Below are 14,626 nucleotides of genomic sequence, written 5' to 3'. Positions count from 1 at the left end.
TGCACATTGGGGCCAAGAATCCCAGCTACAAATACAAGTTGATGGGGTGTAAACTGGCAGAGACTGACCAAGAGAGAGATCTTGGGGTCATGGTAGATAACTCACTGAAAATGTCAAGACAGTGTGCGATTGCAATAAAAAAGGCCAACGCCATGCTGGGAATTATTAGGAAGGGAATTGATAACCAGCCAATATTATAATACACCTGTATAAATTGATGGTGCGGTCTCATTTGGAATACTGTGTACAATTCTGGTCACCGCACCTCAAAAAGGATATTATAGCATTGAAAAAAGTGCAGAAAAGGGCAACTAGAATGATTAAAGGGTTGGAACACTTTCCCTATGAAGAAAGGTTAAACCGCTTGGGGCTCGTTAGCTTGGAGAAACGTCGACTGCGGGGTGACATGATAGAGGTTTACAAGATAATGCATGGGCTGGAGAAAGTAGAGAAAGAAGTACTTTTCTCCCTTTCTCACAATACAAGAACTCATGGGCATTCAATAAAATTGCTGAGCAGTCAGGTTAAAACGGATAAAAGGAAGTACTTCTTCATCCAAAGGGTGATTAACATGTGGCATTCACTGCCACAGGAGGTGGTGGCGGCTACAAGCATAGCCAGCTTCAAGAGGGGTTTTTTTTGGCCACTGTGTGACACAGAGTGTTGGACTGGATGGGCCATTGGCCTGATCCAACATGGCTTCTCTTATGTTATGTTCCCTTTTTCTGTGAAATGACCCCTGCCCCGGAGAAAGTGCAGAGGTACACGGGTCATATGGGGCTAAGCTTGGACCCTGCCACTAGAGTTCCAAGCTCCTAGAACAAATTCCTCAGATCATCCATCTATTTCTTTGATCCTAAAGAGCAAAATGGGGACAGCTGAGTGTTGACGTTAGCAGCATGGGCCCCCAGCAAAACCCTCCTTTAGCACAATGGAGACCACTATTTATTTTGAGCAGCATGTCCTCTCTTAGGTCAACATTCCATAAGGGCAGGCCTCAGATTCAGCAGGAGCTCACAGAAGCACAGCTCCTGAACCTTTCTGAGGGTTCCCCCTCTTCCTCCCCACCTACCTTGTTCATTGAATAGGAAGTGCAGCTGCATAACAATCCCTGGATAAGGAGAGTGAGCACCAAGCCAGCCATCAGGGGCTTTGCCTAGGGCTGCCAAGCCCCCAGTCCGGGCAGGGGTTCCCCACCCGGGAAGTTTCCAACCCACCGGTCCAATGTCACCCATATAAGTACCATAGAGTTTCCCCCTCCCAAATGGCTAGAGCGTCCAGGAAAACCATAGAGTTTTCCCGGAATTGCCTAAAGCGGTCACCGTGCGATGTTGCCAGCATGATGTCATTTCTGGATGATGTCATCGTGCTGTGCACGCTGGTGCACCCACTGGGGGCTTAAAGGTACTTGGCAACCCTAGCTTTGCCGCAGCAGCCCCCATTAACTTCTGGAGAAGCCCACACCACCCTTTCTCTACTTATATGATTTTGAGCGGCAGGTGGCTTGCTGGCCTTTTGACCCACACATGGATCTCTAGCCAGCTCAAGCAGGCCTCGCTGGCCCAGGGTTCTCCTTTCTTGCATTGGGTTGCTTTTGGCTGGGGGGGGGATATGTTAATGAGTTATGCTAATGAGCTCCACCACCTATTTTTCTACAAAACAACCCCTGCATAAAGGGAGCTTCTTTGCACAGAGTTATTGCATTTAACAATGCTTGTCATTTACAGCAAATGCCATCCGATGCCCACTCTGCAATGCTTTTGGTTTATCGAAGCTGTGTATTCCTATTTATAGAACATGTGAAGTCATGAATGGGTTCTGTGTTAACATAAAATACTTTGCAGGTAAGAAGTCATTCCAGAACACATGTATTGTTTTTTGGGCAGCTGCCTTATGAAGACTGGATGTGGACAGGAGAGGGCTTTAGAATTCTTTATGGGTATGCAGAAGACAAGTTTTGCAGGGACAGCTTTCTCTACTCTTGCTCACCCAACTGCATTTGCCCAAATATGTTTGGTAGTCTTCGGGGGACCATAGCATCATTTGCTGTATTTTGCATGACAAAGAAGCATAGTGCCTCCTTGTGGCTTCTCTTTTGCATGGCCATTAAAGGCAAAAGACAACTCTCTCAGATGGGCAAGTTTATTAGTTATAGCCACTCTGATGGGGAAAGGTGCACTAGATCACACTACCAGTTTCCATTGGACTGCTGCCATATGTCTCTCTGGTGAATATGCAGAATGAGAGTACCAGACCAATTCCTCACTAGCAGTTCCTCCACGCCAGGGCTACTGCTTTCCCATGCTCATGTGCCTGATTTCCCACTAGTTGCTGCACGGGTTCATTTTGATCCATGGCTCCCTCCAATTTTTCCATGGCTTCCTGATCTCTAAAAAACAAGATCAAGATGCCACAGGGAAAGTAGAAGCCTGGGGATGGAGCAACTACTACTGAGGAATCGGTACCAATGCACCCCTGAACAATCTCTGTCATGCCCTATTCAATTATGTTGTATCAAGCAACTGAGTAAATTTTCAATTTTGAACTAGGTTTATTCCATATCTTTAAAAGGCACTACAATGGGATGCCTTGCTGAATCACTTAATATGATACTACAAGGGATTCCAGCTTATCTACAGAGATCAGTTTCTCTGGAGAAAATGGATGCTTTGGAAGCTGGACTCTTGGCATTATACCCCACCAAGCTCCCTGTTTTCTAGGTGTTTCCTAACCTGGATCTGGCAGTCCTACACACACCCTAATCCCCTGTTTGGGCCCATACCAAATCTCCTCCCTTCTACTTTCTACTTCCTGTTTTTTCCTGTCCTACCAGACTAAATCTCTGAGCAAGCAGTAGTTCCAGTAGTTCCCACTCTGTTGTTTATAGCCACTACCATATTGATAAAAACCACTATGACACTCTAGCTTTCTTGGGACTGTAAACACCGGTGGGGGTGGGTTGGTGGATACTTCAGGAGCAGGAACTGACGTTGCGTGACATCCCAGAAATGAAGTAGGCACACTGGTAATGTGGGGGGAGGGGGCAACACTCTGATTTTTGGCCAAAACTCTGATAAAATCAACCTCAAACCACAGAGTTTTACCCAAAAAACACAGCGTTGGCCCCAACTTCACCAATGTGCCTATGTTACTTCTGGATCACATAGACACAATGAGTTGTTTCCAGTGACATGGCTGTTTGGGGGAGGGGGGAATTTCCTTCAGCTGGTCAGCATCAGGGAGGTTCACACAATACCAGGAGATCACCTGCCTCCAACTTGGGAATGGCAACCCTAGTGTTAGAGTTTTGCCTCAGTATGATGCTGGAACTTTTGAATCACACCCAAAGTGATACCATCATGTAGGACGACAATCAGTGACCCAACCTTGTTTGGAGAGCCTTTTCCCACCTGCAGACCAGCTGAACATTGATGGGGACTGGTCAATATTGTTAGGAGGTTCCCCACCAGAAGCGGTCACCTAGGAAGCCTACTTTCTTGGAGGTTTTTAAACAGAGGCTAGATGGCCATCTGGCAGCAATGAAGATCCTGTGAATTTAGGGGGAGTATTTGTGAGTTTCCTGCAGGGGGCTGGACTAGATGACCCTGGAGGTCCCTTCCAACTCTATGATTCTATGGCCGTTTTCCCACTCACGTTTTACTGGCACCACGACCATCCTGACGCCGGCGAATCTGCCTGGATTTCGCATCAGAAGCTCCGGCGCTCCCAGAAGCGCCGGCTACTTCCGTCGCTAAGCCAGCGCAAACGGAAATCGCAAAGATGCAGGAAAACGTTTGCGCTGGCTTAGCGACGGAAAGCGCCGGCGCTTCTGGGAGCGCCGGCGCTTCTGTTGCGAAATCCAGGCAGATTCGCCGGCGTCAGGATGGTCGTGGCGCCAGTAAAACGTGAGTGGGAAAACGGCCTATGATTCTAAGCCTGCTATAAACCCTTGGGTGTCTTTTCTTCTGTCATTTCAGGTCTTCCCCTTTCTATGCCTGTCTTAAATGTAGCAGAGATCTCTTAGCATCCAGATCTGCCAGAAATTTAGTTGGAATTGCCTGAAGCAGGTATCCCTGCCTCAAACAGTCTCCTGTGTGCAAGAGATCTCCATGCAGAGCATTTATAGTTGATCTGTTAATTACCCCATATTTAGCTTCACCCTTCTTTTGGGTGATTTAAGTGATACATCTGACTAAATGCTCCAGCTCACAACAGAGATGTGATGGGAACTGATCTCAGTAATATGGAGATCAGTTTTAATTCTGGAAGAATTCCATACCCTATCTAGAAGTTGGTACCCCTAACTGTGCTAGAATAGATGTGAATAGGAAGAACCTCAATAGTTCTTATTTCATTAGTAAAATGGATTTGTTATCAAGGAAGTTAGTGCTTACATAACATCTAAGGATAAACAAGTTATCTAAACCGTGTGGGAAAAAATTACTCTGACATTTCTTTTAAAATAAAGCCTTCCAATAGTACATAACTTTAGAAGATCCTCTGAAAATGTCATTATTTTTACAGTTCTTTATTCTACAGACCTTTCAAAATGAAGCCTGTTCCATCCCACCTGAACATCTTGGTAACCACAGGTGCTGAGCTGCAATTCTAGATAGGCATCAGGAGCCAAGGAGCCAAGACTGGAACCTTGTGTACAAGAGAAAACACATTTGGAACTACTTGAGGGGCCATTGTGAATCTGGTAGAGCCATCTCATTGTTGTGCAAGCTTCTTTGATCCAAACCAGTAGGGAAGACTCTTTTGCCAGTGAAGGAAAGGGTTTATATCTCAGTACAAATGACCAAAATGTAGGCATAGGGTTGGAGCCCACAAAGTATTTTGTTGGATGTAAGAGCGACTCCCCCCCCCCAATTCCTCCCTCCTAAGAGAGACTTCCAAATCCTGCCCCCATGCTTTTCCAGAGGTCCACTTTCCTCAGAAACAGCCTTTTAGGTTGGGCTGCTGTTAGCATGTCCAGAGAAAGAGAAGCTTTTAGGAATCAGGGTTTAGGAATCAAACCTCCACTCACCCTCACACAGATCTCATGCCTACATGCAAACACTGCACTACCAGCACTCATGAGTTTGATGCACAGCAGCAGTCCTACCAGTGGTCATGGCTGTGTGCTCCACCCAGCAACATCAAGGAAAGGATACACAGACTGTGCAGGTAGTTGTGAGAACAGGCAATGGGAGAGATTGTGAGCAGGCAGGGGGAAGGATACATGGCATGGTGGGGGACACACAGGTAGGCTAGGAAGTAGAGTCTGATGGTGGATGGAGGGAATGTTTCAGGAACTCACTGCTCTTGGTTCTCAACCACCGCTGATTTGAGGGGATACTTTGCGCTACTGTGGGAGATGGGGTGTGTGTGAAGAAGTCATACCCTGCAGATATCCCTCCTGTCTGCAGAAATTCCTGGTAGATGCCAGCCATATGTTTTCAAAAGTCATGTCATGGAGGACAATTTGAATGAAGAAGCAATTGATGCTTCACAGTGTAAAATGAAAGAAAGGAGGAAATTCCACTGTAGCACTTAAAAGATTCAAAAAAAAAAAGAGATTTGCAGCACTTATCTAAGGCTGTGTCCAGACCAGCAGTTTAAGCCGACACAGGGACAGCTGGCAAACGGATTTAAACGTCATGTCCAAACATACACATCTGCTTCCCATCCCATCCTCTGGTGCCTTTGAGGTGGCTCAAAAAGTTACCACGTACAAAGTAGTAGCAAATTCTTCTGCCACATCCCATCCACCTTTCCAAGCGTCTGAATGTGGGACTGCGCAAGTGAGGTGGATTGGCAGTGTGAACCCACTCTAGGCACTGACTGGTATTCATGCATGGGTGCGTGAGCACATGGTCACTAATAATGTAAGGGAAAAAAAGAAAACCAAAACCGCACCAAAGTGCCTCCCGTGTGAGATACGGGCATTCTGAATGGGCTTTGGCCACTCCTTTTTGAATTGGCCCAATTTGGGATGCCTCCCTTGTGCCCGAAATTATCGGTCTGGACCCAGCCTAACAGAAGGTGATCTTCTGCTGTTGAAGACACTGATCCAAAAAGGCCATTCAAGACACTCAGGGCTAAATTAGACATGAGCTTAGAGAATATTATCCAGAACAAGACCTCTAGATGTTACTTTTTTTATAACTAGAGATGGGCTTGTAGCCCAAAGGCTGAGCTTGTAGGAATCACCAGGAATAGGGATCCATCCCAAAGATGTCTCCCAGCAGGCTTGTTCTCTCATGTTTAAGGAATGACATTGTCTTTCCTTCCAATGGGAAGATTAAAAGGGGAGAACAGGTCAAAATTATTGTGGAATAGACAAAAAGTGCCCTTCCTCCTGACAGTGGAAAACCCTCATTGAAGTGGATCTGGCATTTTTTTCTTCTTATTTTGTTTGCCATTATATTTATTTATTTATTTAATTTGACTTGTATCCCACCCTCCACGTCGAAGCAGGCTTAGAGCGGCTTACATTAGGAGGTCATAAAACCAATACTAATAGACAAAGATAAAAATACAAAAATTATGATGGATCTTTCCTATTTCTCAGGTCATCATCTGATGAATACTGTGAAGGCTTGTGGTTCAGTAGATTTCAACATGTGTAGAAGCAAAGGGCGAATCCCTCAGAATGGACTACAATATGAAGTCAACTGCTGTTGGGAGAAAGATTTGTGTAGCAATAAGCTGTAACTGACTGGAAAGCAAGAAGGAAGAAGAGAGGAGCCATATTAAAATTACTTGTACCCCTGAGCCAGCATGCAATCCTAGCTTCTTCATGACCAGTGCTCCCTCTAAGCTGAGTTAGTGTGAGCTAGCTCACAGATTTCTAGCCTCCAGCTCACAGATTTTTGTCCTAGCTCAAGAAGGATGGCCCCAGAGCACAATAATTTATGCAACAGTTCACTACTTTAATGCCAGTAGCTCATAGCTTTAATGCCAGTAGCTCACAAAGTAGAATTTTTGCTCACATGACTCTGCTGCTTAGACGGAACATTGTTCATGACTCACACATAATGTTAAATTGTATATGAGGCTAGTTGCTTATTTTACTGTGCCTACAATATCATTTACATGGGCTGCCTATTTTGTTTCACTTGAATTTTCCTGTTTATCCCTTGTGTTAAACACATAACTCTTCTTCAGAAGTACAGTGCTGCTCAAAGAAATAGGGTGTCTCACTGAAATCTTCAGAGCCCACCACATTTCAGGTTTCATGGAATTTTTCTTTTTGGGGGGGTGGGGGTGGGGGTAGAAGAACAACCTCAACTGCACAAATACAATCATGTCTGTATGTCACCTTACCCCCTTGTTGGGTTGCTTCCAGCATGTAAACTTGTGCTACAAATTCATTGGTTGAAGGCAATGTGTGGTTTATTGGTGAAAAAAAGAATACAGACAAAAGCTATTAGAATACACAGGGCAGGGTAGGATATAAATCCCAATTTTTTTTAAAAAATACTAAACTTTGGAAATAAGCATAGTTTTAAATGTCCTATAAGAGGTAGGAGTACCACCTGTAGTACCACATAGCCTGAAGATGCAGAGGCACATCCAGAGATGAGCTGGCAGGGCTTTTTTTTTTTAGCAGGACCACACAGGAATGCAGTTCCAGCTGGCTTGGCATCAAGAGGTGTGGCCTAATATGTAAATGAGTTCCTGCTGGGCTTTCCCCACACAAATGTGAAACGATGGCGATGTCATGGGTGTGGCCTAATATGCAAATGAGTCCCTGTTGGGGGGTTTTCCCCTACAAACAAAGCCCTGGCTGGCACTAAGTGACAAAAATTCTAATGACATGGGAAGAGTGGGAGTCTGCTTCCTAAGCACTGGCTCTTCCCCAATGTCAGTGTGGCAGCTCATGAGCAAAGTGCTCTTAGCCCCAAAGTAAGCACTGAGCACAAACACACTGCCACAGGACATACCAATTCATTGTCTAGCCCACATCTAACATGCCCTTTGCTCGCACTCCTCCAGTACAGAGGCCCCTTTCCCATGAAGAATAGGAGTCATGCCCACCACCCACCATGTAAGGCTATTGCACCCAGCACAGATAACAAACCAGAGGAGGACAAGAGCTGGGCAAAGCAAGGAGAGCTGTTCCACATCTCCCTCAGCCAAACCTCTACAAACAGGCCATGACCAATATAGTTCTCATTATCTAAGATTCTCCTTTGTGGAGGGTGAAGTTCTTTAAGGTTTCTATGGGGTAAGGGGTGGGGGTAAAGGACAAAATTGGGTGGGGGATCATGGTGACCAGGGAGGCAGTGAAGTCATGTGATTCCTTTTGTTTGAACTTTTAAAAAACTGGTCTTAGAGATCATAGTGGGATCATGACTCTCAGCAGCCCTGGCTGTACCCTCATCTGCATTGGTGATGCTAGAGCGAAATCTCCATCCAAATCTCCTGTGACTGTAAGCATGAGAAGGTCCTTGAAGGCTGTGGCTAGTCATTCCTCCATCATGCCTGAATCTAGCTCAGTGGAGAATCCCCCATTATGGGGAAAGTTTTGTGTTTAACTACAGTTGTCATTTGTAGTGGCTTCATATGAGCTACATTGGTAGCCAAGGTGTGGTTGAAAGGGAGGATTAAAGGGTGTGAGATATTTATGATCACTGAATGGTGTTCTTTATGAGAAAGAAGCATCTCAGTTTTTTAAAAATGGAATCTTGTGGGACATTAAACAATACATATGCAAGTGCTGTCAAGTCACAGTTGACGTATGGTGATCCCAGCCAAGGGGCTTTCAAGGCAAGTGATCAGAGGAGGTGGTTTGCCACTGCTGTCCTCTGCAGTCTGCCTTTGTAGTCCTGCTTCTGAGCACCAACCCTGCTTAGCTTCTGGGATCTGACCAATTCGAGCCTTCCCTGCCCGTGAAACAGTAACAGGTTTATTAAAGAGCAAGAGTCCCATAGCACCTTAAAAGCTAACATAATTTGTGGCAGGTGAAATAAAAGTGAATTCAGCCAGCTCTGAATCAACCAAGAACACTTTATTGCAAGAGGGAACCATCACCGAGGAACAGTTACTCCTACTGGCTCTTTCCAGGAGCCTTCATTTTGCATCTCTATGTTACAAGCTGTTACATGCTTAGTGTCCTGATTCGCCAGTTCATCCAGGTTTCAGGATCCTAGTGCTTGCCTCAAGTTCAAGAAACAGGATCCCAGTGAGATGCAATGCATGACAGCAGGGTATGAGCTTTCATGCGTCACTGTTCACTTCTTCAGATCTGAAGGAGTGACAAGTGACTCAGAAAAGTTCTTACCCTAAAACAAATTTTGTTAGTCATTAAGGTGCTATGGGACTCTGGATCTTTTCTACTGCTACAGACAGACTAACATGGCTATCCATCTAGATTTATTAAAGTGCGTGAATCTTGCGTCAGATCATGCAAGTTCCTGCATCCTCATGAAAATTAGCAGAGGAAGTGGCCATGTTGTCCCTGGTGATGGCCAGAGGGTCAGTGCACAGCAATGTCAAGGTGACCTGTGGAGCCAGTAAAGGCCCATCTCACTTGATACAACCTGTTTCTCTGGCTTGACTGCTCAGCCTGAACAATTGTTTAATATAAATTGAGCAATTACAGGCTGGAAGACCAATCAGCAATAAAAGAGGCTGGCCAGTTCTGGAGGAAACTTTCTCTCTAGGCAAAAGGGCTGTCCAGTGGGGAACAGTTTTGACCTGGAGACTTTAACAATGTATGTGACTCAGGCTTCCCTTCTTCTGTTCTATGTGTTTCTTTGCCTCTGGCCAGGAGGTAAGTCCTTCGCAAAATTGGTGAGGAGAAATCACATTGCTTTAATTGCTTAAGGTTGATGTTGTTTTAAGGCTAGTTAGAAGTTGTGGTGGATAGAAGGAACCTTAACACAGCAAATTTTGGAGTCCACTACAGATAATAACCAACTGATTCAGGAACAGTTTGAAAACCATTTTAATATAAATTGTTGTACAGTGGTCTCAACTTCCTCAAGAACTAAGGTTAAATTTAGGGCAAATCCACAGATTATGGATTCCTTCAATCTGTAAGGAAAAATGCTTCTAAATTAAAATGCTCTCTCTGTAGTGAGGAGAAAGAAACCACTAAAGCCAATGGTTTTATTATTTTTAAAAGATAACAATTTTTATTATAGAAAATTTATAGATACAATAAAAAATAACAAATGCAATTTGCAAAATTGCATCATACCATTACAGAGTTTGAAATACTCAAGAGATGCACTACAAATAATTCTATGGGGGAAAGGAGGTATATCTATATATGTCTACTGTATGTAACTCTCAGAGATGGACTTTTCAGGTCATATAGAGATTAGAAAAGTAACCAAGAGTGATAGGGCCAATGGTTTTATTTATAGAGTTTATTTTTTTTTATCGCTAGTTAGAAATTAGAGGGTGGGAAGAAATCTCAGTACCATCACAATAGTGGTCCTATATTAAGTGTGTTTCTCTCTTCCATAGCACTGAGTGGTTCTAATTCACTTCAGTGGGAGTACATGGGGTTCAACTGAACCAGTGTGGTTTAATGAACCTGGGAAACCCATATGGCCTTGAAGCTGTCTGGGTGTCCTTGGGGCTGGTCTGTCTCTCAGCCTAACCTGTTTCAGAGTATTCTTGTAAGAATGAAAAGAGGGAAGAACCTGTGAGCTGTCCAGAGTCCATTGGAAGAAGGGTTGGATGAAAATGTAATGACATACTGCAGTCCAGGAGGCCTGCGTAAATCACAGAAGGAATGGACCATTATTGGAAAGGAAGAATTTAATTAATGACTATAGCCTTTCTTCTCCCATTTCCTTCTTCTGTCCTTACATCGTTCCCAACTTCAGAACTTGGCACAGCCGTTTCTTCCCATCTTGGACTGTCACTCCATCCAGGTCATCAACAGAGTTTCTATCACTTTGCATCATACTGTCATGGGTCAGTCAGGGTTCAGAAATAGCAGGGACTCCTCAGGAGAAGAGAAGCCACATGTAGCCAGCCTTGACCTAAAAGAAGCTCAACAGGAAGAGTATGAGATGCAGGCTTGTCAGGATTCAGAGCCAACAACTGGTGCAGAGCCACCGACACCCTCCATTCCCGATGCAACAGATGAACCTCAGTTAGCCATTCCCAGCCCACCAGTATCTTCTTCCTCCTTAGAGCACCGCAGACAGAGGCAGAGAACAGAATAAAGGAATATAAAGTGCACATCTTCCAGCCCGAGACTAGCTGCTTGCTGCTGCTGAAGATAACTAGTTGCAAGATTACTTCTGAGCAACTGGCTGCAAGCATGACCCTTAGCACAAGGCTATAAAAACCAGCCAATAGAGACCATTAGGCATGGATGCAACATATATGATGGACACTGAGCCACACTGATTCTGCCTTGTTTAATTTTTGGAAGCATGACCCCAGACTGAACGTCCTTACCTATCCTGACTTCTGAAACCCTGACCTTGAACTGAACTACCCCACCCTGTTTGACTTCTGAAACTTGGTTCTCAGTGCTTGGTTGTAGGCCAGTACATCACAGAGAGAAGCTGAAGCAAGGCAAGATTGTGCCAGCCTACTAACAGATCTGGAATCAGAAAGATTCCTTTAAAAACGTATAAAATACGCATCAGATAAGATACATAAGTAATAGTTCAAATTTAATCCTTTTTTTGAGTGGAGGGGGGGTAGAGAAATTCAAATACTGCTTGGTGGACAGTAAGGAATACCAAAAAGGGGGAAATTATAAGTACATCACTTAGGAAGGGTGGAAGTTGGGTTTCCCTCGTTGTATTTAAATATTTATCCACTTTCAAATCACCTTGCAACTGGTTACATTGTGCAAAATGGCAAACTCCACATGCAAACAATTGCTAAAGTGCATTGAAAAGGGATTGGAAGTGCATTACTCGGCCTGTGTGAAATTGCCTGTGTGGGGGATGGCAGGTTTTGCCCCTGCTACAACCTTGGGTCCAAGTGATATTTTTGTTTTGTTTTTTTATTTGAATTAAACGCCAGGCATTTCCTTGAGGAAAAAGCAAAAACAATACACATTCAGTTGATGACACTCCCTATTCCTTATGATTGAATACAATCTGGTGTTGTCTCATTCTCATTTCTATCTATCTATCTATCTATCTATCTATCTATCTATCTATCTATCTATCTATCTATCTATCTATCTATCTATCTATCTATCTATCATCTATCCATCTATCTATCTATCTATCTATCTATCTATCTATCTATCTATCTATCTATCTATCTATCTTCTTCTTCTTCTTCTTCTTCTTCTTCTTCTTCTTCTTCTTCATCGTCATCATCTACCATCTACCTATTTTTTTTATTTTCAAGGGTGGCATTCTAGCAGGAGCTCTTTGCATATTAGGCCACACACCCCTGATGTACCAAATTATCAAAGACTCTTTTTTGTAAGCTCTTGGAGGACAGGCTACTTCCGGGATGTGTGGCCTAATATGCAAAGGAGCTAGAATTCCAGCCCTGTTTATTTTTCAGATTTTTATTCTGCCCTTCCCAAACAGGCTCAGAGTGGATTCCAACAAGCAGAGTCAAAGACTATTACAAATAAACAGTAAAATACAAAGTAGCAGGAATTTAAAAAGAGACATATTAAGGCCAAATAACTGGAGTCAGAGGTACTTCAGTAAACTGGAAACGGGAGCAGGGAGGCCAATCTGAGATGGATGCCCACTGCCTTAGAAGAAGAAGAATTGCAGATTTATACCCCGCCCTTCTCTCTGAATCAGAGACTCAGAGCGGCTTACAATATATCTTCTCCCCCCACAACAGACACCCTGTGAGGTGGGTGAGGCTGAGAGGGCTCTCACAGCAGCTGCCCTTTCAAGGACAACCTCTGCCAGAGCTATGTGACCCAAGGCCATTCAAGGTGCAAGTGGAGGAGTGGGGAATCAAACCCAGTTCTCCCAGATAAGAGTCCATGCACTTAATCACTACACCAAACTGGCTCTCTTACTCAAAGGCTTGGTGGAACAGCTCTGTTTTACAGGCCCTGCAGAATGATAAAAGGTCCCACAGGGTCCTGATCTGCACTGAGAGCTGATTCCACCAGGCCAGAGTCAGGGCCAAGAAAGCCTGATGGTGCCCAGGCAGACATCCTTTCGGGCCAGGGGTAACCAGTAGGTGCTGAACTTGTGAATGGAAGGTTCTTCAGGGCACATAATGGGGAGAGGCATGCTATAATTTTTTTTTGAGGTGCGGTGACCTGAATTGTGCACAGTACTCCAAATGAGGCTGCACCATCGATTTATACAGGGGCATTATGATACTGGCTGATTTGTTTTCAATTCCCTTCCTAATAATTCCCAGCATGGCATCGGCCTTTTTTATTGCAATCACACACTGTCTTGACATTTTCAGGGAGTTATCTACCATGACCCCAAGTTCTCTCGCTTGGTCAGTTTCCACCAGTTCACATTCCATTAACTTGTATTTGTCACCAATATGCGGATGACACCCAGCTCTATCTGCTTATGGATGGCCGGCCCGCCTGCGTCCCAGAAAATCTGGACCGGGCGTTACAGGCAGTGGCTAGGTGGCTTAGGCTGAGCGGGCTGAAGCTGAACCCAGCAAAGACAGAGGTCCTTTGCTTGGGTCGCTGCGGCCCGGGAAGGGAAATCCCCCTGCCAGTTTTTGACGGCGCGCCGCTGACAGCGTCGGGCAGGGTCAAGAGCCTGGGGGTGCTATTGGAGCCTTCTCTGACGATGGAGGCTCAGATAGCAGCCACTGCCAAGTCCGCTTTTTTTCACCTTAGGCGGGCGAGACAGTTGGCCCCCTTCCTGGAGCGCGACGACCTAGCAACAGTGATTCATGCTACGGTCACCTCGAGGTTGGACTACTGTAATGCCCTCTACATGGGGCTACCCTTGTGCCGGACCCGGAAACTGCAGTTGGTGCAGAACGCTGCTGCCCGGCTGTTATTAGGGCTCCCAAGATGGGAGCACATTCGGCCGGGGCTCCGGGATCTGCACTGGCTGCCAGTAACATTCCGAGTCCAGTACAAGGTGTTGGTCATTACCTTTAAAGCCCTGTATGGCCTAGGACCTGCCTACCTGAGGGACCGTCTCTCCCCACACGTTCCCCAGAGAGTACTACGTTCCGGCTCACAAAATCTGCTGGTAGTCCCTGGGCCAAAGGAGGCCCGCCTAAAATCCACCAGGGATCGGGCCTTCTCAACAGCGGCACCTTACTGGTGGAACCAGCTGCCGGAGGAGGTGCGGGCCCTGCGGGACCTAGGGCAGTTCCGCAGGGCCTGCAAGACAGCCCTCTTCCGGCAGGCCTATAACACCTAACTGATACTTTGAATGGAACATCTTTGGATGGAACAAAATGCTCTTATAGACCGCTGGCTTTATTTTATCTTGTTTTATTAACTATGCTTTTATTGTATCTGTAAATGTTTTAAATGGAATTGTATGAATCATTATGTTGTGAGCCGCCCTGAGACACTTCGGTGAGAAGGGCGGGATATAAGTTCATTAAATAAAATAAAATAAAAAATAAATAGTTAGAATTTTTGGCCCCAATGTGCATTACTTTGCATTTCGCCTCACTGAACCTCATTTGCCATGCTGACGCCCACTCACCCAGCCTGGACAGATCCCTTTGGAGTGCC

This window comes from Heteronotia binoei, chromosome 5 (genome assembly GCF_032191835.1).
Source record: "Heteronotia binoei isolate CCM8104 ecotype False Entrance Well chromosome 5, APGP_CSIRO_Hbin_v1, whole genome shotgun sequence".
Classification (NCBI taxonomy): domain Eukaryota; kingdom Metazoa; phylum Chordata; class Lepidosauria; order Squamata; family Gekkonidae; genus Heteronotia; species Heteronotia binoei.
The sequence above is the reverse complement of the archived record's forward strand: the minus strand, read 5'-3'. Positions refer to the sequence as shown.